This window comes from Heterocephalus glaber, unplaced genomic scaffold, assembly GCF_053883595.1.
Source record: "Heterocephalus glaber isolate CG9 unplaced genomic scaffold, H.glaber_assembly_v1.0 deba00001481, whole genome shotgun sequence".
Classification (NCBI taxonomy): Eukaryota; Metazoa; Chordata; class Mammalia; order Rodentia; family Bathyergidae; genus Heterocephalus; species Heterocephalus glaber.
The window spans coordinates 38,596,015-38,622,312 of NW_028258317.1; the positions used below are offsets into that span (position 1 = coordinate 38,596,015).

General features: G+C 35.1%; 1 long non-coding RNA gene and 1 pseudogene across 5 annotated transcripts in view; both read right to left on the reverse strand.

Moving 5' to 3' along the window:
• LOC101707767 (uncharacterized) overlaps positions 1–26,298 on the reverse strand; it is a 163,306-nt gene that overhangs the window by 80,070 nt on the left and 56,938 nt on the right. The window lies entirely within an intron of this gene.
• Positions 3,685–24,967, reverse strand: LOC147825913 (tRNA-splicing ligase complex subunit RTRAF pseudogene; annotated as a pseudogene). The gene has a single exon (XR_015440074.1). The product of XR_015440074.1 is annotated as a tRNA-splicing ligase complex subunit RTRAF pseudogene (transcript).

Consider the following 26,298-nt stretch of genomic DNA (forward strand, 5'->3'; position numbering starts at 1 on the left):
GATCAATTACTGGTCCCCCAAATAAACCCCAAGATTTAAAAATTACAATGTTATTAATTCCTACCACTAAGATAATAACAACATACTTATTAAGTGCTTGTTGTCTTCAATGATTTTTGTGTATATACTCTACATCCAAGATATCATTTGATTGTCAAAATTCGAGTAGGATTTATTCTGATGCCATTTCATAGATGGTAATTCTGAAAATTCAAGAGGTTAAAATGATTTATCAAAAACCACATAATGAGAAATCTGTAAAACAAGAAACCTAATCTAGGACTGTTTTACTTAACTTATTTTACTTTAACATATACTTAATTTGTAAAGAACTAAATACATATCTCTAATGAGATTTTGTTATTAGCTACTTTCCTGCCTCCTATGGTACTAAAATTTCATTAACAATAATGTACACATATATGTACATATTTTCATCAGATGAACATTTTCTGTGTCCCAATTATTGTATTAAGTGCTTTAACACCACCGTCAATCCACAGCAAAATTGGCCATTATTATTTGTACACGGGGCCTTTTTCTGCCCTTGCTGTCATGTCCTTGGGGACATGATATTTCTCTGCTTAAATATATCTATCTGTTTAGGAAATTGACAAGATTGGGACCTACAGAAGAAAAGTGAAATGGGTAGCTGGAAGAATGATAGAGAAATCCACATCTTTATAACAATAAAAGGAAAATATCTTGGCACTTTGGATTAAAAAATTATCAAAGAAGATACAAAAACACAAAGGAAAGACTGATATACACAAACATTTAAAATGTCTAAGAGAAAAATACTCCATAGACAAAGATAGCCTAAAAAGTATCAGATGAAATACATAGCAACATAATCAATATTCAAAAAATTTGTATCTTGGGCATGTATGAACTACAATAGATTTTAAAAAGCTAATAGATAATGATCATGTTGGAAAAAAGAAAATTTAATATCCTATAAATACTAGAGATGTTCATGGTCACAGGTAATCAGAGAAATGCAAATTTCAACATGCTATGCTCATTAGATTGATAGACATTAATAATAAATGATATTTATGTGGAAAAGATATGCAAAGGTTAGAATTGTTATATATGTCAGTAGAAGCATAAATTATTTGGCCATTTTAAAATGTTGTGATGTCTGGTAAAGCTGAAAAACAAATTCCCTATGATCTACCAAGGTGTTTTGGGTAAATATGCTCCAGAAACAGGGAACTGTATCCAAGAAACTCTATTGCAGCATTGTTTACAATAATAATATTGGGAAACTACTTAAATCTGTAGCACAAACTAGAAATAAATTATAAATAAATTTAATCATAACTAAAAGGAGTAAACAATTCTATGTAGATCTCAAAATGCATATGTTTATAGAAGACAAGTTACAGAATGAAATATATATGAATATGAAAACACAAATATGATATCTTTGAAGTCAGGGATGAGACAAGAACAGTGTCACAAATGCTCAGAAAAATGTATCGAAAAAGTAATGTTGAATTATTTATGTACATAAAAAGTAACTACAGCAAAAATGACAAAAATATATTTGCTGATTCTGGATGACTACAGGATTTCTCAAATAAACCTTTTAAAGAAGGGGAAAATCAATGGCTTTTTATGAGGTTTTTTTTAAAAATTTTATTTTTCAACAAGCGCTGCTACTCTGAATGAATAATTTTAGCATTTTGAATTTTTAAATCTGGGTATTTTAAATTAATTTTGCTGTGCCTTAAACCCAGAAATAATTAGACAAGTAGAGGCTAGAATACATCAGCCTCTACTTGAGCCTTTAGAAGTTCAGCACATGGTGATGAAACATATTTCTAAGATCCATTCTTTTATATCCACCTCTATAAAGCTTTTGCCATGTCTTTCTTAATGAAAACAATCATATTCATGTGCCTTGAGCCATTATCAAACATTGCACTAACTGTTTTACATGCACTCTATCATTTAGTTCTCATAACAGCCTATAAAATGGTACTTTCATCTCAATCTAAAAGACAAGGAAATTTTTTTTTTACATTTGTGAAATAAAGATACTAGTAGCTAGTTAACATATGTAATGGTACTTACACATATTAAGCTCTTCATTTGAAGTCAAGGAAACGAAGGCTCAGAGAGGTAAAAGAACTATCCCAAGTCACAGAACTAATGAGAGGTGGAACCAGAAGACTGAGGCTGACTCCGAATGTGCTTAACTACTGTCTGGAAGAGCAGTTTGTTTGTTCTCTTAGAGCACAATGGTGAAATACCTATTTTCATCTTTCAGATTTTCAAAGATCGATCCAAAGTTCTCACAAAAAGTATGTACATAATATTGGTGAGATTGAGAGAAGCCAGGCACTCTTATCTCTGGTTGCAAGAAATACAAATTGGTAAGATTTTTTAGGTGGGAAAGTTCACAATCTTTATCACAATTTAAAATGTGCAATCTTTTGACCCAGTAACTCCTCTTCTAATTTTCTGCCTTCATTGTTCAGACAAGTGTATGATGATAGTCACCATATCACTGAGCAGCAAGGAGGTCAGAAACAACACTAATAATCATCAAAATTGGGTCATGTTAAAAATACATGGTTATAAGATACTCTGAAGTCATGAAAAAGAATTAGACCTATGAAACTGAAACTGGAATTATCTGTATATTTCTCTAGTTTTAAAAAGCAAGTAGTGAGTGTATATAGCATGCTAGCTTTTGTGTAGAAACACCTCTCCTATCTCTTTTATCTCTCAAAAGTACTGTATACAAGAAACCAACAGCAAGAAGTTCCTCTAAAAGATAGAACACATGAATAGATATCAAAAATGAGAAGAAAATGCAATTTTAATTCTGAACTCTTTAGTAACATTTTCAGTTTTTATCATATGCATATATTGTTTGCAGAAAATCTAAAGATTTTTTTAAAAACAGTTATACATTGTATCACCTATATAAAATACTAAATGGAACTACCATGTGTCTAAAGTCAGCAGCTGCTCTATTATTCCTCTTTCCTAAAGTAAGAACTAGGAAAACCTTGCAAGAAAGAGGTTGGGGCAGCTGGTGAGGAAGAAAAAGGGACTAAAAGAGGACCAAAGGGAATCTGGGGAAAAGATAACAGGAATGGAGGGGAAATCTCCAAGAAGTTCAATCTTCACCCCTGCCAAGGGTTTAGATGCCTAAAAAATTACAACACAGATGACAACATTGGAACTTGCAACTGGAAAAGCAGCAGGCATGGAAAGAGCATCTGCTTAAAAATGAATAGAGTGGAGATGTCCACATGGAAAGCTGCTTCTAATAGCTTGAAGGTCTCTGTATTTATGTTTCCAGATGGCTTCCACAAAAATATGAGACATACTTGATAACATCTATGTCAGGGAGCTCAAAAGCCAGATGGTTTAAAACTGGACAACAAACAGCCTTATTTGCAGTATCTGATATCATGAAGAATAAAATCATAGGTGCAGGAGAATTCTGTGGGCATCCCTTCTCCCTTGAGTATTCTGCTAGAGGTGAAGGTATAATGATAGGGCTGGGCAAATGAGGGATTGATACTCCAGGACCCCATTTTGTGGATGTCAGCCACACTTGAGGACTTGTTACCATCTGACTCGTGTGCTGGTGTGGCCTACTGAAACAGTGGCTTCAGTGATGAAATCATATCCCTCATGTAAAACATGGAAAACTGCAGGGGATTTAACTCAGTGGTTCTGCCACCTGCCTTGCAAGTACAAGGTCCCGAGTTCAATCCCTGGTACCCCCCCCAAATACCATGGAAAACTGGCAAGAAACTTTTTCTTATTATTTTTAAATTGGCTGCCACATGGAAAAATTATGGGGAGGGGGTAAAGCAATCACACTTTAACTTTGAGACAATCAAAAGAAAAATGATAAATTATAGTAGGAGAATTAATAATTAAGTCGTTCCTAGACAGTAAACCTGGAATATGTGATGATTGTTGTATGTGCATCTTACAGTCTATAGAAATCTGACATCTTGAGAAATCCTACAAGGATTTCATTTTGTTATTGTGAGAAAAAGTGAATTGCATACAAAAAAAGCAGAGAAGAATAAAAAGCAACTTGATGACACCTATTCTTAGGACCAGGGAAAACACTTTGAAAGAAACAAAGCTTAAGTGGATAAATAAATTTAAATAAAATTAAAAACAAAATTTTAACTTTTCTGATAGCTTCAAATACTTGCTGAAAAAATACATGCCATTTGACTTTTCTTCACAAATAGGTTGCTTTTAGTTATTTTCTATCTCTCCTTTCATTATTGGTAAATGTAATTCTTCAGTTTCACTATATTGTTGCTTGGGAATTGTCTACATTTATATTTACTTTTCCAAAGACATTAAGAGAACTTTCCAAGAATTGTCCCAGACCCTAACTTACTGAACCATCTGCAAGATTAATTTTACTTATCAAGCTCCTTTGTTTATTCTTTTGAGATACTACACAGAGAGTTGATCAGATTTATTGTTTTTTTCAAAGAAGAGCAAGATTAACAGTATTAACAGATGTTCAAATGTTTTAATTTTTGGAGTCTGCAATTCCCATTTGGCTTTACTGAGTTCATTCAGTGATGCTGGCTTTTACTAGACACTATATGTTCTCACGCTTGCTATTTCAGCTCTAAACCACAAAAGAATATGTACTTGTAGAAAAGAGAGCCTGTGAAATGACCTTACTGTGGGAATGGAATTCTCACATGCCAGTGGGTTTGGAGAGAGGGAACATCCTTAGCTGGGGAGTGGGAAATGGAAGGAATGATAAATTTAAAAACACTGCAAAAAGCAAATTCTCCACTATGAAATGAAGCAATTTACCCTTTCTAAAACAATTCTCAATCTCTTTCATGTACGTAACTATCTCTGATTATCAATAACATTTTATCTTTGCTAGATATTTTGTCACAATTTTTAACAAAAATGTAAAGTTTAATATTTTCAGACTCTGTCCTTAGATTAAATCATATTAAGGCAAAGTCACAAAACAACCTTGATAGTCTTACTTCTGTTTTTAGTACTAGACTCCTTCAATGGCAGAGATAAATGGTTAGTAAATGTTTTCTTATGTTAATGGCTCAGCAATTATATGCTTATGATTTTAAGGTTTCAAATGCTTGGAACTAAATATACAATCACTCATAAAAATATTAAATATGATTATTCTTATCCTTAAGAAATATTGTGCCCAGATTCTGCTGCAATGAAATTGACTCATAAAAACCAAAATAAAATTCATGCTTGATATAATATAGTATTGCATGATATAACAGGAATAAAATATTAGAATTACCAATTGCTATAAATTTATGTCCTAGGTTTTAAGATCTAATGTACATTATAATTGCCTAGGAAAGATTTTTATTGTGCAGGCTTTCAAGCTACTATAGGATTCTAAATCTAAGAATGATTTAATTGAAATAAGAAATCCAGTAGAAAGAATTTTTTTCAGAGAAAAATAAAGAAACAAGACACTCTAATCATTTTCCACTCTCCCAACTGTGACTCAGACATAATTCCTAAACATTCTCCTGTGGTTTGCTTAATTCCTTGTTTTCTGTTCCTCCACATTTCACTCTTCCCTGCCAAAATATGGTCCCTGGAAAGCTTGAATAAACCATTTGCTTTTGGATGACAAATTGTAGGAAACAGCACATAAAAGAAATTTTGAGTGATAAAAGTCTACTAAGATTTAGAATTATTCAAAAAAATTCATGCGTAAGAGAATGTTAGTGGAAGGGTGTTATATTTCCTAATTCTGTTGTTTTAGATGACCTCAAGGTATCTGCCATTAACTTGAAAGTGTCTTAAAAATTTAACATAAAATAATAGCAAAATAAACTTAATCTGGGTTATTCTAAGATTAAAAGGATAGTTCTTAGGTAGAAAACTTGAAATGTGGAAAAAAACTTGAAAATTTTTCCATACTGTTGGTGGGAATGTAATTTTCCAAACAACTAAAAATTAAAGTACCAATATGATTCAGCCTTCCCCTTTTGGATATATATCCAAAGGAATTGAAACTGGTACATGAAGAGATATCTGCACTCTTATGTTCATTTCAATGTATATAGTTTCATACATGCAGGAAACTAAAATGAATTCCAAAGTGAAGGATGAATTTATAAGGCAAAAAATGATGCAAAAGGCAAAGTATCAGCATCTTTCTAAATTAGGTCTGTTCCATCAAATATTACCTAGATAACAGAAGAACAGTTATTTTATCAAACACATGTTGGAAATATAAGACTATAATTTCAACAGTTAATACAGGATTCTTTTTTTTTTTTTTTTTTGAGTACCGGGGATCGAACTCAGGACCTTGCATTTGCGAGGCAAGTGCCGGAACCACTGAGCTAAATCCCCAGCCCACAATACAGGATTCTTAATATTGAATGCTTGTACAAGTAATCAAATCATATTTTTCTAAATCATACTTTTAAACACATGAATTACTAATTAGAAGTTAACTAATGCACAATGAAGTAAAATACATTGTATTGTATAAGGGAGTATTGTCAACCAATCAGAAAATGATAGCTTATTAAACAAATATGAAGTATAATTAATCTATTTTGAATATATAATTATTTTTGTTAGCATTTACTTTTTGTGTTAAGGTAATCCACAGGTAAAATAATAAAAAACTATTACCATATTGAGCAATAGAAAAACATTTGGAAAAACAGTTTGAAAGTCTTCCTTTAATTATGCTTCAACTCCTATTTCCTGGCAGGGAAGTAAGGGCTATTAAGAGTAGATTAAAATCTATCCATGTAATGAATTTATGTACACACATATTTACATATATATAATTTTTTAGAAATAAAAATTGTGATTAAACTAAAAATTATTAACTTTTCACCTACATGTCAATATTTGAATCTCCTTGTCTGTTTATTTTCATGCCAACACAATATTCCATAGAAAAGCAAAGTTCTATAATTTGCTTAAACATACCTCCCTTCTTCCTGTTCCCGACCCTATTTGGTATTTACTTCATATAAAATTTTTTTATTATAATCTTGTCAATAATATATTAAAAATAGATTTAAGGCATTTATAAGACTATTAATTTGGGACAAAATTAAAGAAATAAAACAGCTAGATCAAAGCTTATGCACACTTAAAATTGCAACAGAGGCTGGGGATTTAGCTCAGTGGTTCTGCTGCCTGCCGCGCAAGTGCCAAGGTCCTGAGTTCAATCCCTGGTAACAAAAAAAAAAAAAAAAAGTGAGCAAAATTGCAACGGAAACTGCTATATGACTTACAATATAATTCATTGCTACATTTCTATCAACTGCAAGTGCTATCTTCTCGTACACATTTACTGACAGTTGAAATTAGCAGCATTTAAAAAAATTTTTTAATTGATAAATATGTTTATATATTTATGGTATACAGTCTGATTTTTTTTTTTTTTTTTTTTTTTGGTACCGGGGATCGAACTTGGGACCTTGTGCTTTCAAGGCAGGCGCCAGAACCACTGAGCTAAGTCCCTGGCCCCTGATGTTTTGAAATATGTGAACATTGTGGGCTAGCTAAATTAAGCTAATTAACATATGTATTACCTCACATACTTATCTTTTGTCTTGGCTACTTTTTTCTCATTGCTGAGATAAAATACCCAACATCCTCAAGTTAAGGGAGGAAAGGTTTATTTATTTCAGTTTGTAGAGGTTTCGGTTTGTAGTTGGCTGCCACCAAGGCAGAGTGGCACGTGGCAGTGGGCCATTGCAGAGGAGAAACAGTTCATGGGGGCCAGAAGGTAGCAAAAGCAACAAGGGGACCTTAACAGCATCTATCTGCCTCTTTTATCTTATCCAGACTGCAGAGACTAGGGCAGTGCCAAACCAATCACTGCACTGGTTTAGTTATCACATGCCCTGAATCCCAGCATCACACACTCTGGATTTAGCCACCTCTGAAAAAGCCACCTATGACTGCATGAGGCTTTGGGGGGATATCTAAACAAAAGCCATAACATCTTTCTTGTGGTAAGAACATTAACCTACTCTTCCAGCAATTTTCCAACATATAATGTAGTTATCAACTACAGTAACCATATTGTATAACAGAGTTCTTGAATTTATTTCCTGACTAATTGAAATATTGTACACTTTGAGCAACACCTTCAAAATCTCCCATCCTTGTCCTCCCAGTTCCTGATAAGCTCCATTGTACTTCTGCTCCTATGGGTCTACCTTTTTCAAATTCCACGTGCAAATGAGTATGAAGGATTTATCTTTCTGTGCCCGACTTATTTCACTTAACATGATGTTGTCCAGGCTCATCCTTGGTGTCACACATGACAGAATTTCATTCTCATTTTTAAAGATCTATATTCAGAGAGACAGAGAGAGAGACAGAGAGAGAGAGACAGACAGACACACACACACAGAGACAGAGAGACAGAGGCAGAGACTGTCTTTACCTCCTCAACCATTTAGGTTGCTTCCATGTCCTGGCTACTGGGAACAATGCTGCAATGAACACAGGAGTGCAGATATCTTTTGAACATACTGATTTTATCTCCTTGAGCATATAATCACTAGTAGGATTTTTGGATCATATTATAGTTCTATTTTGAATTTTTCTGAGAAACTTCAATACTGTTTTCCATCATTTCCACCAACAGAGTAAAAGAATTCCATCCGTTGTTTTCACATTCTCCCAACACTTACCTTTCACAATTTTGATAATGGTCATTATAACAGATACAGAATGATATCTCATTGTGGTATTAATTTGCATTTCCTTGACGAATAGTGGTGTTGATCATTTTTTCATATACTTCTTACCCATTTGTATGTGTTCTTTGAAGGAACATATATTCACATCCTTTGCTAATTTTAATTGAGTGAGTCATTTTCTTACTTTCGAGTAGCTTGAATACCTTATATATTTTAGGTATTAACCCCTTATCTATGGTGTGCAGATATTTGCTCCTATTCCAGAAGTTGTCTCTTCACTCCGTTGTTTGTTTTGTTGTATAGAAGCCTTTTAATTTGAGATAATTTCCATTGGTCTATTTTTGCTTTTGTTTTCCTGCTTTGGGGATCATATCTGTTATGGTTTATATCTAACATCCCCCAAGAGTCTCATGCTGTCATAGGCAGGGTTTTTGAAAGGTGACTGAATCCTGGGGGCACTATAGCTAAATGTGATATTGAGAAATGAGGCCTGGTCAGAAAAGCAGGTCACTAGAAGTGTGACCAAGAAGGGTATATCTCCCTTCCCAGCTTGTACCTCTCTGCTTCCTGGCTGCCATGATGTGACTATCATTTCCTCTGCCATGCCCCTCTGCCCTGCTGTTTCTTTTTTAGAGCTGGGCAAACATGACTGAAATGTGAGCCAAAAAAACCCTCTCTTCCTTTAAGCTGTGGGTACAGAGTATTTGTCCCAGTGACAAGAAAGTGACAAAAACAGATTTTGATCCTGGGAAGGAAGTCTCTGCTCTGACTACCTGACCATGCAGTTTAGAAGCATTTGGGACTTGTTTACAGGAGCAGTTTAGAGAAGCTCTAGAATGCTGTAAGCCAAGCTTAATGGGAGATTCTGGTCAGAGCTCAGAAGACCAGAATGCAGATAAAAAGACAGATGGTAAAAGCCATGCTCAGGAAGTTTCAGCTGCAAACACAATCTTCACTGGCAATTGTACTCAAGACCATATGTGTTATGGTCTGGCAAAAATCTTGTTTACATTTTGTTCATATCCTGAGACTTTGCAGGATACTGGGATTAAGGGCATTGGACTAATTATTCTAGCTAAGGAAATTCCAAGGCAGCCAAATGTTCTGTCTGTAGCTTGGATACTGCTTGCTGTTTTCAGCCAAGTTTATATGCATAATCAGGAGCAAAGCGCCCATTTGAAAAATTTCCAACCAACTAAGAAAAGTCAGGTCCTGACAGTTTCACTGCCAATTTCTACAAGAACTTTAGAGAAGAACTAAGACTAATTCTTTTCAAACTGTTTAATGAAATATGTTTAAATGTTTAATGAAATGGTTTAAAGAAAAGCAGTAGGGGCTGGGGATTTCACTCAGCGGTGCCACTGCCTGCCTTGCAAGCACAAGGTCCCAAGTTCGATCCCTGGTACAAAAAAAAGAAAAAGAAAGAAAAGAAAAGAAATGCTGTAATCCCAAAACTATAGACCAAACTCTTTAATGAACATAGATTAAAAAAAAAAACTTCATCAAGATGCTGGCAAATAGAATGCAGCAAATAGGGCTGGGGATTTAGCTCAGTGGTTCTGTCACCTGCCTTGCAAGTGCAAGGACCCGAGTTTGATCCCTGGTACCAAAAAAAAAAAAAAAAAGAATGTAGCAAATCATCAAGAAGATCATACATCATTACCAAGTAAGATTCACTGCAGAAATGCAAGGATGGTTTAACATATGCAAATCAGTAAATGTAATTCACCACATAAATAGAATCAAGAACAAAACCCATATGATCATCTCAATAGATGCAGAAAAAGCATTTGACAAAATTCAGTATCCATTCATGATTTTAAAAAAACCTCAATGCAAATAGAAGGTCTTCATCTATAAAAGCCATCTATGAGAAGTAATGGCCAGCACCATACATAAAAGAAAAAAGCTGAAAGCTTTCCCTCTAAAATCTCAACTAAGACAAAGATGTCCACTTGTCACACTTTTGTTCAATATAGTTCTCAAAATATTTGCTAGAGCAATTAGATAAGAGAAAGATAAAAAGCTATCAACATGGTAAGAAGTTAAATTATCACTATTTGTAGATAACAGGGTCCTCTATGTAAAAGATCATAAAAACTCCACCAGAGGTCTCCTAGAACTAATAACCAAATTTAGAAGTATAGCACTATATAAAGTCAACTCTCAAAAATCAACAGTGTTTCTGTACACCAATAACAAACTCACTGAAATGGAATTTAGAGAAACAATACCTTTCACCATAGTATAAAAAATGAAATACTTAGGAATACTTAGGGTTCTTCTTCTGTTCCATTGGTGTAGATGTCTATTCTTGGATTCTTGGATTCTTTTTGGATTATTATATTATGTTAGATTTTGAAATCAAGCAGTGTAATTTCACCAGTTTTTAAATGTTTCTCAAGATTACTTTGACTATTCAACATCTTTGTTGTTTCTCTATAAATGTTAGGATTGATTTTTCTATTTTTTAAAAATGTCACTGGCATTTTGATAGGGATTGTATGGAGTTTATAGGTTGCTTTGGTTAAGGGCATTTTAGCAATATTTATTCTTTTAATCAATGAATACCAATTCATTCTTTATCTCATCTTTATCTCATCTCATTCTTTATTCTCATCTTTCTATTTATTTGTGTCTTTGATTAATTTTATCAATGTTTTATAGTTTTCAAGGAACAGGTGTTCAACTCCTTAATTACATTTATTAATATTTTATTTTCTATTATAGCTATTATAAGTGGGATTGCTTTTTTATTTCTTTTCCTGTTAATTCATTGTGTCTAGAAGCCTTAGTGCCTTTTATGTTGATCTTGCATCCTAAAAATATACCGGATTTTCTTACTAGTTCCTACAGGTTTGTGTGTGTGTGCGTGTGTGTGTGTGTGTGTGTGAAACCTTTAGGTTTTTCTATACATAAAATCATATGATCTGCAAACAAAAACAATTTAACCTTTTTCCTTTTCAATTGAATTTTTTATTGTTTGAATGTTTCACTTTATTTTATGATAAAATAAAACAAAATTTCATAACAAAATGAGAATAGTTAATACACTGTGAATCATTACCTTCAAAGTAGTTATTCAGTGTATAAGCTATAACCAAAAAGATTCTTACAAAAGTGAAAGTTAATAACCCAAAACTTTTTTTAATGAACTAAGATAAAGTAGTAGTATAAATGAAACAAGTTAGCATACATATTAAAACATTTTTGAAATAACATAATATGTAATTTGTGGAAGTATTTGAACTCCTTACTTCCTATTTATCTTTTACTTTGTATATCTATATCTATCTCTCTTTCTCTCTATATATATTTTGTGTTTCTCATACAAGAGAAACTGTGATACTTGAGCTTGTGTCTGACTTATTTTACTTAATATTATATTCTTAAGTTGTATCCATAAATGCTTCAAGTTTATCTTTCTTTATAGTACTCCATTATATATAAATATCACGTTTTCCTTATACATTTATCTGTTGATGGACATATACACTCTGTCCAAATTTCCAAGATCTAGCTATTGTATATTGCTGCTGTATCCAATTAGAATTTTAAAATTTTCTTTCTCTTGGTTAATTGCTGTGGCTAGGGCTTCCAGTATTAGGTTGAATAGAAGTGGCTATAGTGGACATTTTTTTGGTCTTATTTCTGATAGTAGAGGAAAAGACATCATCTGATTGACACAGATTATCATGTTAGTTGTGGGCTTATAATACCTAGCTCTTTTTCTGTTGAACCCTCTTCTTATACCTACTTTTGTTAAGAGTTTTTATTATGAAGAGATTTTGAATTTTGTTACCCGCTTTTTCTACATGTATTGACACAGCCATGTGGTAATTGTCCTTCATTGTATTAGTGTGGCATATCACATGGATAGGTCGAACCATTTTTTCATCACTGGGATAAATCCCACATGGTCATGATGTGTGATCCTTTTAATGTATAACTGAATTTAGTACTTTCATGAGGGTTTTTTTTTTTTTTGCATCTTTGTTCATCAGGGATATTTAGTTATAATTTTCTTTGGTAGTATTTTTGTTTGACTTTGGTATTAATATATTCATAAAATGAATTTGGAAGTATTATTTCTTCTTCAAGTTTTTGGAAGCAACTGAGAAGTTGGGCCTAAGACTTCTTTAAATATTTGGTAGAATTCAGCATTGAAGACATCAGGTCTTGTGCAATTATTTTTAGAAATTATTAGGCTTATTAGATTGAACATTATAAATAATTCATAATATACATAAAAGTATAACAATTGAATATAATTATACACACACAAAATTAAACCTATCATACTAAGGTTTTTTTGTTTTGTTTTGTTTGTTGTTTAGTTTTTGCAGTGTTTGGAGTTGAACTCAGGGACTTGTGTATGCTAGGCAAGCACTGTACCACTTAGCTATATCCTTAGCCCCCTATACCAAGAAATTTTAGTGAAAAGTCGTAACATTGTAAGTTAAAATTAAGAGTATAAAATATGTGTAGAGAAGATGCATATTTGTAGCCAAATGTGACTGAAATATTAGAGCTAATAGTTTTGGAGCACTTACTATATGCGAGGCACTGTGCCATGTGTTTTTACAAGATTTGTCAATTATCAATTTTCCCCCCGTGGTCCAAATTCACCCTTTTTGCTTGCTCTGGGAAAATGGAGCTAGGCCCTTTACGTAGTTTGACTTTACCATCTGGTGCAATATTAAAGTTTGTCAGTAGAGGGGGATATAGAGACATTTCAGAAGGACAGTTCCTGTTTCTGTAGTTTTGCCAGGCTCTGACTCCTGCAATACAAGATGATCAGCAGCTTCCTCTGGCACCTGTCCTTTCTCCATGGACAGTTTTGCAGCAGAGCCTTCGGTGAGGTGACAGTTCCTATGAAAGCTTTCCTTGGAAATCTGGAAGGCAGGTTTCTGGCAAGTTCTGCTCCTGAGTTGTCATGGCAAATTTTCTTCCACTGAGTGAGCAACAGTCAGGCCAGGCCCCCTTTAATACAGTTTGAATGATGGAAGAGGAAGAAACTCTTCCTTGTGCTTTTAATAGGGATTGTGTCATATAATGCACATAAGAACCCAAAGGACAGTTCATTATATAATAGATTTTGTCATTATGCTACAAATAAGGAAACTGAGTCACCATATAAAATCAGTTAGATAGGAACTATCAGAATTTAACCTAAGTGCTTTGGCTCTAAAGTACATACTTGCAACTACTGTCACTCTGACTTCTGAAGTTTTGATTATATACACAGCATTGGAAGAAAAAGCAGGTACATGTAAATGGTAGTTATCTTGATATGGTGAAAAGTTACAGATATTTCATGTCTCATGTTAGCTGTTGTATAATCTCCAAATTTCTTTCCATATGCAAATATTAATTTTATAGTCAGAAACATACACACATACACACACATAAGATAAAAAAGCAGTGGCCATGGTGACGCATGCCTGTAATCCCAGCATTGGGGAGGCTGAGGCAGGAGAATTATCACAAGTGTGAGGCCAGCCTGGACTACACAGTGAGCTCAAGGTCAAAAAAAAAAAAGGAAAAAGAAAGAATTTCTGGAGAATCCTCTGTAAATCATGTTCTTACATGAAGCTACACTACCAATTCAATAAAGTGCAAAGTCACCAAAGCCACTTTTCATTTCTGTAGCCTTAACTTTAAGCTCTTTCCCCATACACAGGTGCAATATGTATCATAGAAAGCATAATTCCAATTTCCCGTAAGAGCTATGCTCAAAATGCATTCAGCACTGAAGCAAGAGTAACTACAGCTAAAATTTAATTTGCATAATTACAACATCACACAAATGGAAAGCATTCATTGTGGCTGTGCCTGGGCTAGCTCCAGTTAGTATCATTCCCCAGACTATACAGCTAATATTATTAACAGTTCAGAGAGAATGTAGAGTAAGTTTCAGAAAGCTAAAAGCTAAACTATAAACATTATTTCTCAATTTTATGTTATGTAAAATTTCCATCATTTCTCCAGGAACTTCCCTTCTCTCTCCTCTCTCTCTCTCGCCCCCCACCCCGACTCTTTACTGTCTCAGAAGTAATCCTAGAAAAGAAAAAATATGCATTTACTAGATGGTTAATACTAGCAAAATTTGTGTATAAAAAACATGAAAACAATATATGGTTATTATAGTAAAAGTTTAATGCTCCATGGTAAGAAATTGCTCAAATCATGTGGTTTAAAAGTAGTGACTTAATCCTTGCCATGTTCATTTTTCATTTTTCCTTTGTCCAGGTTTGACTTTTGTGAGATCACCATGGCTCTTAACATTCACCACCTGAGGTGGGAACTTTTTCATATATGAAGAACTTATTACTATTTGCAGCAAACTCTTACTATTCCTTACATCTTCAGTTACTTACATGTAACTCTAAAGTATCTTTCAGTTATATTGCCATAAAGTATTTCCTTTTCTGAAGTGCTCTGTGACACTAGATTCTTACTACCCATAAAGGCTTGTTTTCTAATTGTTAATGACTTTATTATAGGCCTCTACATATCTTACTTATGTCTTCTTTGTTTTTCCTTCTCCTAAATCTTTGAGCGGCATATTCCTTGTAGGAAGGATAATTTCTAGAGTGATTCTGGATAGTAAAAGATGTTTCTGCTGCCCAGAAATAAGTGTCATAATGCAGTCTGTGTTGACTAAAGGTAGACACAAATTTTTGCTTCTCATTAAGAAGTGATGGGTCTACTTCCTTCCTTCCCTTGAATCTGGGCTGGTCTGAGTGACTGACTTGACCAACAAAATGCAATAGGAGATGCTCTGTGCCTTCTGAGGCTACATCATAAATCTGTGGTCCAGGTGTTTTGGAGCATTCTATCAGGGAAACGTAGCTAAGACCATCTGACCTGAGATCAGCCATTATAAAGATACCATGTACAGATGCTCTGGTCAATTGTCCTATTTTAGGCAGCTTAGTAGGATATTAACGTGTAGTCAGAGAAGGGTTGGGCCCTCAAGGGAGTCAACACAAAAGAAAAAGACATCAAAATTGTGACTGGAGGTGAAGATAACCAGAGCCATGCCTCAAGTTGGAGATTCAATAGCCAAGCCTGCAAGTCTCCCTAGATAGACAGTAATTTGAGATTATACTGTAACTAGCACCACTGGGTCCATTAAGCTCAGACAGGCATCAGATACAAAAGTGGGTGACCAGAACATCCAGATCCATACACTCTTCCTTTTCCAGGAATGTCTTTGTTCTTCCCACATGCCCTTGCTACGTGATTCCTTTCCCTAATGGGTCAATAGTAGCTAAGCAACTATACTTGTAATCCTATAGCTTGATTGTAGTTTGACCTACATTGTACTCACAGTGTGATTTTGCTGCATAAGTTATCTTGACAAAGAGCATCTTTGGTGATTGATTGATGACATGAGGAAGAACCACACTGCTTAGCCCAGCCAACTTTTAGATAACATGAAAAGTAATATAGTAATACATATTGTGGTAAGTCATTAAGCTTTGGAATAACAGATAACTGAATGGGGGTTATTATACATTCATGTTTCATGAAATTAGGCTTTAGCCATGTGACATGTTTTAACCTATGAAATAGTACCAGATATTATATTTTTCACTTCTTGGCAAAAGATGTACGAATCAGTGCATGGTGAGGTGTGCCCTCTTCCTTGGAGTGCTGCCAGCTAACAGTCCTCAGCTGTAAAGCAGATGTGGAAATTGCTCTCATCTAGAAAAAACTTCTTACCAACAGTAATGTCCTGACAGACACCTCCTAGTTGCAGATATTGGTATTGGCATTTGTAAGATGAAAAGTGGGATTTTCCTGTCTTTATCAGCATTATATAAAATCTGCATTATGTAAACATAAGAAAAATTGGGGTTTGGGGTTGCTAGATTTCTCAGAAAACAATTGTATGTGCTCCTAGCATATTTAATAGAGCTCATGATTTAATAATGAGAGAATTTCTCTTAAAAGTAAATGCATTTTTAGAGCAAAGGAACAAATACAAGAAAAACTGCAAACTAAAAATAAGTCATATCCTTTTGGGGTGTAATCTGCTTCAGAGACTGATCAGCATGAAGGTACACAAGGCCAATTCCCTTGTAAAAATGTGGGCCAACTTCTAAGGACCATCCATACTTCAGAACTTTGCATAGGGTCAGGTTGAGACTGATCACAGCCCAACAATCTCTCCCCAATCCTGCTTCCTTCCCTTTCTTCCATGACTGTCACTCCCAAGAGAAGTCCCTAAATAACTTACTGCAGTGTCTATTTCCTGGGGAACATAAGCTGTTTTACTCTCTTCCTTTTGATTAGTTTTATGGACTACCTGATATCAACATCATTATGAATCTCATCTTGAATTACAAAATTCAGTAAAATTTTTCTTTACTACAAATTAAGCATTTTGTACACTTAAATGCATAGGTTAGGGTGTTGGTGCTCTAACAATTGAATGAAGAGAAACTGCTGCATATTAAGGCATTTTCTCAGGCTTCACTTTAATATTCCTATTTTCAGTACAGTATCCTGGCCCCAAACTGTGCCTAATATTTCTCAGGCCAGAGAATTTTAGTTTCTAACCCTCCACAAAAAATAAATCTCCACCCTTCTGCCATGATAGGAAAGAGACAAAAATCCAGCTATGTGGGATGGGTTAGAGAATACAGGAGCCTACTTCTACTTAATGATAGTTTCAGTCAGTTCTCCTTTTCTATCAATTTCTATTCTGAAAGACAAATCAAGTAATATCTCATCTTTTGATCAGTAAGTTTCAGAATTTTGTTATAACTGTCTCATCTTCCTGCATTTTTACCATTGTGTATTTATATAGTTGTGTCCATTTAAATTAATTCTAAATTAACATAAGAGAACTGATTACAACAAAGCATATCTTTCTCTTTATTCACATCTTTTATGTATCTCAATTGAATAATATACTCTTAATACATGTCATACATTTTTAGTTATTCCTAGTGTGTTACACTATTGATTTTACAAAATGAACTTTTTCCCATTTTATTTACTGTGCTGCTTACTTGTAAGTAAGGAAGAGATTGAGTTTCGGATTTTAATTTCACAGTTGAGATCTTATCTTAAATATTACAGTATTTCTTCAGTAACTGCAGTGTTGTTCACTTGAGACAGAATTTCCTATCGAAGTGACAGATCATACAGGTTACATCAGAAATTTTTCTGGATTTTACATTTTCTTTTTTTCCCTTAAATTCTTTTACTGGCACATTTTAGGTATACAATATATTTACGTTTATCATCGAGTACTTCTACCTGTACATGATGTATCTTGGTTCTTATTTTTTCCCCATTCCCTGTCCTCCCTTCAACCCCTCCACCCTTCCCTATTTACAAAGACTTTGTTTCCACTTTTTCCTTTTCTTATAATTTTTCCTTTTCCTTCTTTCCTTTCCCATTCCTCTCCCAGTTCCCCTACCCCTCTGGACCTTTTCTTCCTATGTCAAATTATCAATTATTCATTTTAATCATTTTAATCCTTATTAACACTTTCAGTTTCTCACACCAGAGAAACTATTTGGTATTTATACATGTGTGTCCTATTTATTTCACTTAAGAGTATGGCCTTAATTTAGCTATAAATGTCTCTAGTTTCTCATTCTTTACGGCTGAGTAGTACTCCATTTTATTAAAAATACACATTTTCTTTATCCAGTTTCCTGTTGATGGGCACTTGGGCTGTTCCCAAACTTTAGCTATTACAAATTGCTGCCATAAACATGGGTGCACATATATCACTGTATGATTCTTTTAATTGTTTTGGGAAGATACCCAGCAGGGGAATAGCTGGGTCAAATGGGACCTCTAATCTTAGTTCTTTTAGGTATCTCCATACTGATTTCCACAGTGGTTGCACCAGTCTGCACTCCCACCAACAACAGAGAAGGGTTCCTTTCTCCCCACACCCTCGCCAGCATTTGTTATTGGATGATTTCTTAACAGTAGCCATTCTTTCTGGGGTGAGGTAGAATCTTAATGTTGTTTTCATCTGCATCTCTCGAATGACCAGTGATGTTGAACATTTTTTTCTTCTGTGTATTTGCTGCATTTACTTCTTTGTCTGAGAAATATCAATTCATTTCAGGTTCCCATTTTTGAATTGGGTCTTTATATTTGGGGGGTCTGATGTTTTCAAGTTCTTTAAAGATTCGAGATAGTAGACATTTGTCCAAGGAACAGCTGGTGAAAATTTTTTCCCACATTGTAGGTTGTCTCTTAGCTCTGTTGGCAGTTTCTCTTGCAGTGCAGAAGCTTTTAAATAAGATGAGATCTCAGTTGTTCTTTGTGCTAGTTTCCATGCTACTTAGGTTTTGCTCATAAAGTCTTTTCCTATCTTAATGTCTTCAAGAATTCTACCTAATTCATCTTAAAGCACGTTTAGTGTTTCTCTTTTAATATTTAGATCTTTAATCCACTTCAATCTTAATTCAGTGCATGGTGATAGATATGGGTCTAGTTTTAATCTTTGGCAGGTTGAAATCCAGTTTTTCCAACACCATTTATTAAATAGGCTATCTTTCTTCCAGTGAGGGTGTTTGGCTCCTTTGTCAAAGATGAGACGGTTGAGTATGTCTAGAGTTGTTTCTGTATCTTCTAATCTATTCCACTGAACCTCAGGACTGTTTGTGTGTACCATGCTGGTTTTATCACAGTAGCTTTGTAGGATAGTTTCAAGTTGGGGATTGTGATACCCCCTGCCATGTCTCTGTTACCTAGATTTGCTTTTGCTATTCTAGGTCTCTTCTGGTTCCAAATGAATTTTTGGATTGTTTTCTCTAGTTCTATAAATATATTGTTGGAATTTCAATTGGCATTGCATTAAATCTATATAGCAGTTTTGGAAGTATGGCCATTTTCACTATATTGGTTCTTCCTACCCAGGAACAAGGGATGTCTTTCCATTTTCTTCTATCTTCTTCAAACTCTTATTTCAGAATGATGTAATTTTCAGTGTAAAGTTCTTTTGCTTCCTTTGTTAGATCGATTACTAGATGTTTCATTTACTTGGATGCTATTGTAAAAGAACTTGTTTCCCATATATCTCAGGGAGTCTGTTATTTGTATACAAGAAGGCTATTGTTTTTTGAGTGTTGATCTTCTGTCCAGCTACTCTACTGAATCTGTCAATTAAGTCTAGAAGTCTTTTTTTTTCCACTTTCTTAAACTTTATTAAAGAAAAATGTAATTGTGGTGGTAAATCTCTAGAACATTGTCAATTTTCTGGGATTCCTCCCTCCAAAATGAGATTTGATTTCCAAATACATGCCAGAAGTATATAGTTACCAACTATACTAAGTAGGTAAGAAGCAGAAATCTAAAGTGTTCATCTTCCAACTTTCCCCAGTGTGTGGTCTGTCTTTGGATCAGCAATAATTGCCTGAACAGCTACTATGGCTTCATTAATTTTTGTCTGGAGCTCTCTGAGTTCTTCTATATGCAGCAATCGCAGAATTTGAGCAGCTTCATTAAGAACTGCATCTTCTGTGTCAAAACCAGGAATATATTTGTCTAAAGCAACAGGCAAACCCTCTTTTGTTTGATTTGCTTTAGCAACTGCATCCTGTGTTAGGCACTCCTGAACCAAAATGCGAATTGCCTTAAGCATTACCAGGTAATTATCATGGCGCTGAATCTGAAGGTTAGCCAAAGCCATTACACCAGCCTTAAAATCAGGATTATTTACATCCAAATTGATCAATGGCTCTGCATTTTTAGTTGCATTGTCAGTATTTTTTGCATTACCAGGTGTTAAGTCCTTGTATTTTTCAGCTTTATCTCCATATTCAAGTCTAACAGCTAAACCAAGAAGCCAGTCAGTTGCTTCTTGTCGGTCCTGAATCTTGAAAGGACAGTTAACATCTCTGAGATACTTTTCAAAGAACTTGGGCCAGTCACTGCTGGGAATGTTTCTTAAATTACCTCTGTCTTCAATCCTGTAGTGTCTGATTTTCTGGTCTTCAAGCCAAACTATAAAGTTTCTAAATTCTGTTTCATCTCTACAGTTGAAGACGGCAGGGTTGTGGTAGTCAAGAGCCATCAGCTTGCATTGAAACATGGTCCCCGCTTCCCACTCAGATTTCCTGGGCCTCCACCGGGAGAGGAGAAGCAAGGTTGAGCAGACTGCTCAGGCACCAGCGACGAGGCAAGAGGCAAGTCTAGAAGTTTTTTAGCAGAGTTTTTTGGGTCTTCTATGTAAAATATCATATCGTCAAAAAATAATTACAGTTTCTTCCTTTCCTATTTTTATTCCTTTTATTTCTCTTTTCTAATTGCTGTGGCTAATGTTTCCGGAACTGTATTGAACAGGAGTGGTGATAGTGGGCATCCTTGTCTTGTTCCTGATTTTAGCATGAAAGTGTTCAGTTTTTGACCATTTAATATGATGTTTGCTGTTGGTTTTTCAGATAGCCTTAATCAGGTTGAGATAAACACCTTCCATGCCAATTTTCTGTAGGATTTTTATCATGAATGGGTGCTGGATTTTGTCAAATGCCTTTTCTGCATCTATTGAGATGATTGTATTCTTTTGTCCTTGACTATGTTAATATAGTGTATTACATTTATTGATTTACGAATGTTGAACCATTCTTGCATCCCTGGGATAAATCTGACTTGGTCAGGGTGGATGATCTTCTTGATGACCCTCTGTATTCTGTTTGCCAGTATCTTGCTGAGGATATTTGCATCTATGTTCATTAGGGAGATTGGTCTGTTGTTCTCTTTTTGGGTTGGGTCTTTCCCTGGTTTTGGAATCAAAGTAACACTTGCTTCCTGTAATGAATTAGGAAGTATTGCTTCCCTTTCAATTTCCTTGCTGAGTTTATAGAGTAATGGTGATAGTTCTTTAAACGTCTTGGAGAATTCAGCAGTGAAGCCATCAGGACCTGGGCTTTTCTTTGTTGGTAAATTTTTAATTATGTTTTAAATTTCACTCATTGTAATTGGGGTGTTTAGAAATTTTATGTCTTCTTCATTCAACTTTGGCAATTCATACGTATCTAGGAAACTGTCCATTTCTTCTGTGTTTTCCAATTTATAAGAGTACAGATTCTCGAAGTAGGTATTGATGATCCTCTGGATTTCTGCTGGATCTCCTGTGACTTCACCTTTTTCATTCTTAATTGCATGGGTTGGAGCCTTTTCTTTTCTTCTTTGCATAAGGTTGGCTAAAGGTTTATTGATTTTATTTATTCTTTCAAAAAAACAACTCTTCAATTCATTGATTTTTTTGTATTGTTCTCTTAGTCTCCATTGCATTGATTTCTGCTCTGATCTTTATAATTTCCTCTCTTGTATGAGCTTTGGGTTTGTCATGCTATTCTTTTGCTAGGAGCTTGAGGTTCAGTATTAGGTTGTTTATTTGAGCTGTTTTTCTAATATGGGCATTCACTGCTATGCATTTCCCACATAGAACTGCTTTCATTGTGTCCCATAGATTCCTGCATGTTGTACTGCCATTATCATTTACTTGTAGATACTAATTTCTTAATTTCCTCTGTGACCCATTGGTTGTTTCGGAGAGTGGTATTGAATTTCCATGTGTTTGTGGTAGTTTTGTGGTTTCTTATGCTATTGATCTCCAATTTTATTGCACTATGGTCTGATAATATACAGGAGGTAACTTCAATTCTTTTACATTTACTTAAACATGTCCTATGAGGTAGCATGTAGTCTATTTTGGAGAATGACCGACGTGCAGCTAAAAAGAATGTATATTCTGATTTTGTGGGGTGGAACACTCTGTAAACATCTATTAAGTCCATTTGTTCAATAGCTTGGTTTAGTTCTAGAATTTCGTGGTTAATTTTTTGTCTAGATGATCTGTCTATTTGTGACAGTGCAGTATTGAGGTCCCCCACTACAATTGTATTAGTGCTTATTTGGTTTTCATGTCCACTAATATTTGTTTTGTATAGTTAGAGGCATTCCTATTTGGTGCATATATATTTATGATTGTCATCTCTTCCTCTTGGATTATTCCCTTTACAAAGATGTAGTGACTATCTTTGTCTCTCTTAGTTTTGGTTTGAAATTTACCTTGTCTGCAAATAAGACTGCTACCCCTGTTTTTTTCTAGGTTCCTGTGGTGTGGAGAACTGTTCTCCATCCTTTTACTTTCAGTCTATGAATTTTTTTTTAGTTAGGTGTGTTTCTTGTATACATCATTTTGCTGGATTTTGCTTCTTAATCCATTCTGCCTGTCTATTTCCTTTGATTGGTGAATTGAGCCCATTAACATTGATGCTTATAATTGATAAATATTGACTCATCCTTGTCATGATGTTTTACTTTTGTTGGCTCTTTTATTTTTTTACTGTTCTCCCTTTCCCTTTAGTTTCTTGCCTTGCCTGTTAGCTGTGCTCTGTTGGGCCTCCTGGAGTTAAGACATTGTCTTTTTCTAGGATATGGTTCAGAATTGTTTGCAGTGCTGGTTTGGTGTTCATAAAATTTCTCAGGTGTTCTTTGTCGTGGAAGTATCTAATTTCCCCATCGATTTTGAAAGATAATTTTGCAGGATACAACAGTCTAGCTTGGAAGTTATTTTCTTTTAGGGCTTGAAATACTTCATTCCAGGCTCTCCTTGATTTGAGGGTTTGTGATGAGAAGTCTGCTGTGATTCTGAGGGGCTTTCCTTTGTATGTGATTTGTTTCTATTCTCTGCTTGTAGGATTTTGTTCTGTTGGGTTTCTGGGATCTTGACTATTATATGCCTAGGTGTACATTTTTTTTATCTTGGCTGGTTGGAGTTCTGTGTGCCTCACTTATCTGTATGTCCAATTCTCTATCTCTGTCTGGAAAGTTTTCTACTTCTACTTGTGTTAACGATTTTTTAATGTCATTTGTACTTTCTCTTGCTTTTTCATGGACTCCTATCAGTCTTATGTTATTCTTCTTTGCATCATCTAGCAGCTGCTGGATTGATTTCTCATGGTCCTTTACTATATTTAAGAAATCTGTTTTCATGGTCACTAACCACAATCCTGTCTTCTGTAACTGATATTCTATCTTCACATTCCCTCAATCTGCTGTGAATATTTTCAATGGAGTTTTTAATCTCCTGGATATCTGTTTGAATCTATTTCATGGATTCCATTTCTTTCCTATACTGGGCAATCATGGTTTCCATGCCTTTCTTTTGCTGGGCATTCATGGCTTCCAGTATGGTCCTGAGCTCATCTATTTTTATCTGTTTCTGTTTTAGAGCCTCTAATCATGTCTTTCACTCTGCTCACCATCTCTGTAGTTATGTGAGAAATTATTTCTGTTTTGAATTTTCCTAGAGCCTCATTCATCTGTTTTGTTACTTCCTGTGCTATAAGTTCAGGGTGTCCAGGTGCTTGATTATCAGACTTTTCCAACTTGTTTCCCCCAGAGTTTGCCTTTGGTGAAGTGCAAGTCTGGGTTTGTGCCTTGCTTAAATGTCTTCTCATTTTTGTTTTTGGTACTGTCCTTGGTTTAATTCCTGGGCTGATACTTTGAAATTGCTTATTGTAAGTATCTTTGTGGCTTGTAGCTAGAACCCTTATGGAATGATTGCTTCTCAGAGATGTCTTCCAGATATAGCTGGTCTTTAGGTTTTGAGTCTCTAATGACTCTGAAGCTACCTCATTTTCATTATACCAGGAAGGACAACTGATTAGATCAATCACAACACCTTAACCCAAGTGATACAAAGAGCAACACCACAGCAACAAGCAGAGTTTAGAGAATGACAATTTGTGGTAGTTATTAATCAATCACCTTTAACTGTGTGAATTAAATCAAAATTGAGGACCAGCCCAACATATGTTTATAGTGAATAGACTCTTCAATATAGCAACTTTACCTTCGGGATGGAGAGTTAGAAGGAGTTGGGGAGGGAGGGATAAATAGGTAGAAGGATAGGGAAAGGTTAGCAGTGAGGCCAGAGGACACAGAAAGATCACGCAAAGTCTAAGAAACGGTTGAAGGCAAGAGGAAAAGACAGAATGAAAGAACAAATATGAGAAAAGAACGTCCTAACAGCAATAGGGAGGCTAGAAATTGTATTTACTTTCCTTTAAAGCCAATGAAAATCAAAAGAAGGAAAAAGAGAAAAGAAAAATAAAGAAGAAATATGAATTAGTGCCAGAAGAGGAACAAAAAGGGAGATGAAGAACAATGTGGGCCAGTGAGAGAGAGGGATAAAAGAGAAAAGAAGAAAAGAGAAAAATCTCAAAAGAGTAGAATAAATTAAAATTTAAAATAAGAGCAAAAAACAATTTTGAAAATAACAAATAAAAAATAAAAATGAAGGGCCTCCTTCAGCGTATGTCTCTGTTGTCACAATAGACAATGTGGGCAGCAGTGTGCAGCTATAAGTCAATGAATCTCAGCAAGTCAGTAGCAGACCCGTGAAATTCAGGTGGATTTCTGCCTGCAAGTCCCAAGTTGAGCTCCTTGTCCTCCTGCAGGGTTGAACTCTGCAAGGTTCTACTGCAGGTTCCAGCTGCCCTTCCCCTGAAGATAGCCCAGGTTCTGATGGGAGGTCATGATCCCTCCAACTTACCAAGTATAGTGGTCATATATATCTCTGCTCCTTTATTGCAGAGATTCTCTTCAATTTTCCAGCGGGCTTCAATTTTCATCAAGGAGCCTGAGAGAGGCTCTCTCTGTTGTTTGCTTCTGCTCTATCTTCTAGAGCTCAGGACAATGGCCTTTATGACCCCCTGTGCCTTGTCTGCTCCTGGGTCACTGAGGGTTGGGGTTTGGGCAGGAGAGAGTCCTGCTCCATGTAGCCAAGGTTCTCACTCTTCACAGGTCACTCTGGTTGTTACTTTTTCTAACATCTTATAAGATACTACAATTATAACTCAGGTTTTCACTGTGGTATCTTGATTTTTATTGATGCTAGGAACTATGGCTTAGGTTTTCTTGGATCTTTCTGGGGCATCTTCCTAAAGTTCAAATTCAATCTTAGAAGTGCTTAATATTTCTATATAAAAAATGGCTTCCTTCCTCCTATCCTACCTATAGACTTCTAATTCTAAGATATGAGCCAGATGAGGCAATATGAATAATAAAAAATTTGTAGATTGTTTTCAAAGATGGTGTCTTAGGTACTATTCTCCTTGCTGGAACAAAAACCTAACACTCACAAGTTAAAGGAGGAAGAGTTTATTTTTTCTCAAGTCAGCTGGCTCCAAGGCAGTGTGGTATGGCAGTAGGGTATGGCAGAGGAGAAACAGTCCATGCCATGTTGTACTGTGTGACTACGGTAGCACAGAGAATGAAAAATTGCTTGGAGCAGAAGTTCATCTTAAACTCCAAGAGGCACAGAGGGACTGCTTCACGAAGAATAAAGTCTCAGGAAAATGGCACCAATCTGAGAAACCTCTGACCTTTTAGTTGTATCCTAAGGGCATGAGAACAAAGGTGCAGAAGAAAAACATTTGCATAGGAGTTTTGGTCAGAGGAAAGGGAAAGAACAGGATGGTGTGCTAAACAAGTTTATCACAGTGGGAAGAATGTAATGGCTGGAGTAAACATCTCTCTAAGAGTAACTCTGTTTCTAATTCTGTTCCGATGTTGCCCTGCAGATCTGCTCTAATCCTTAACC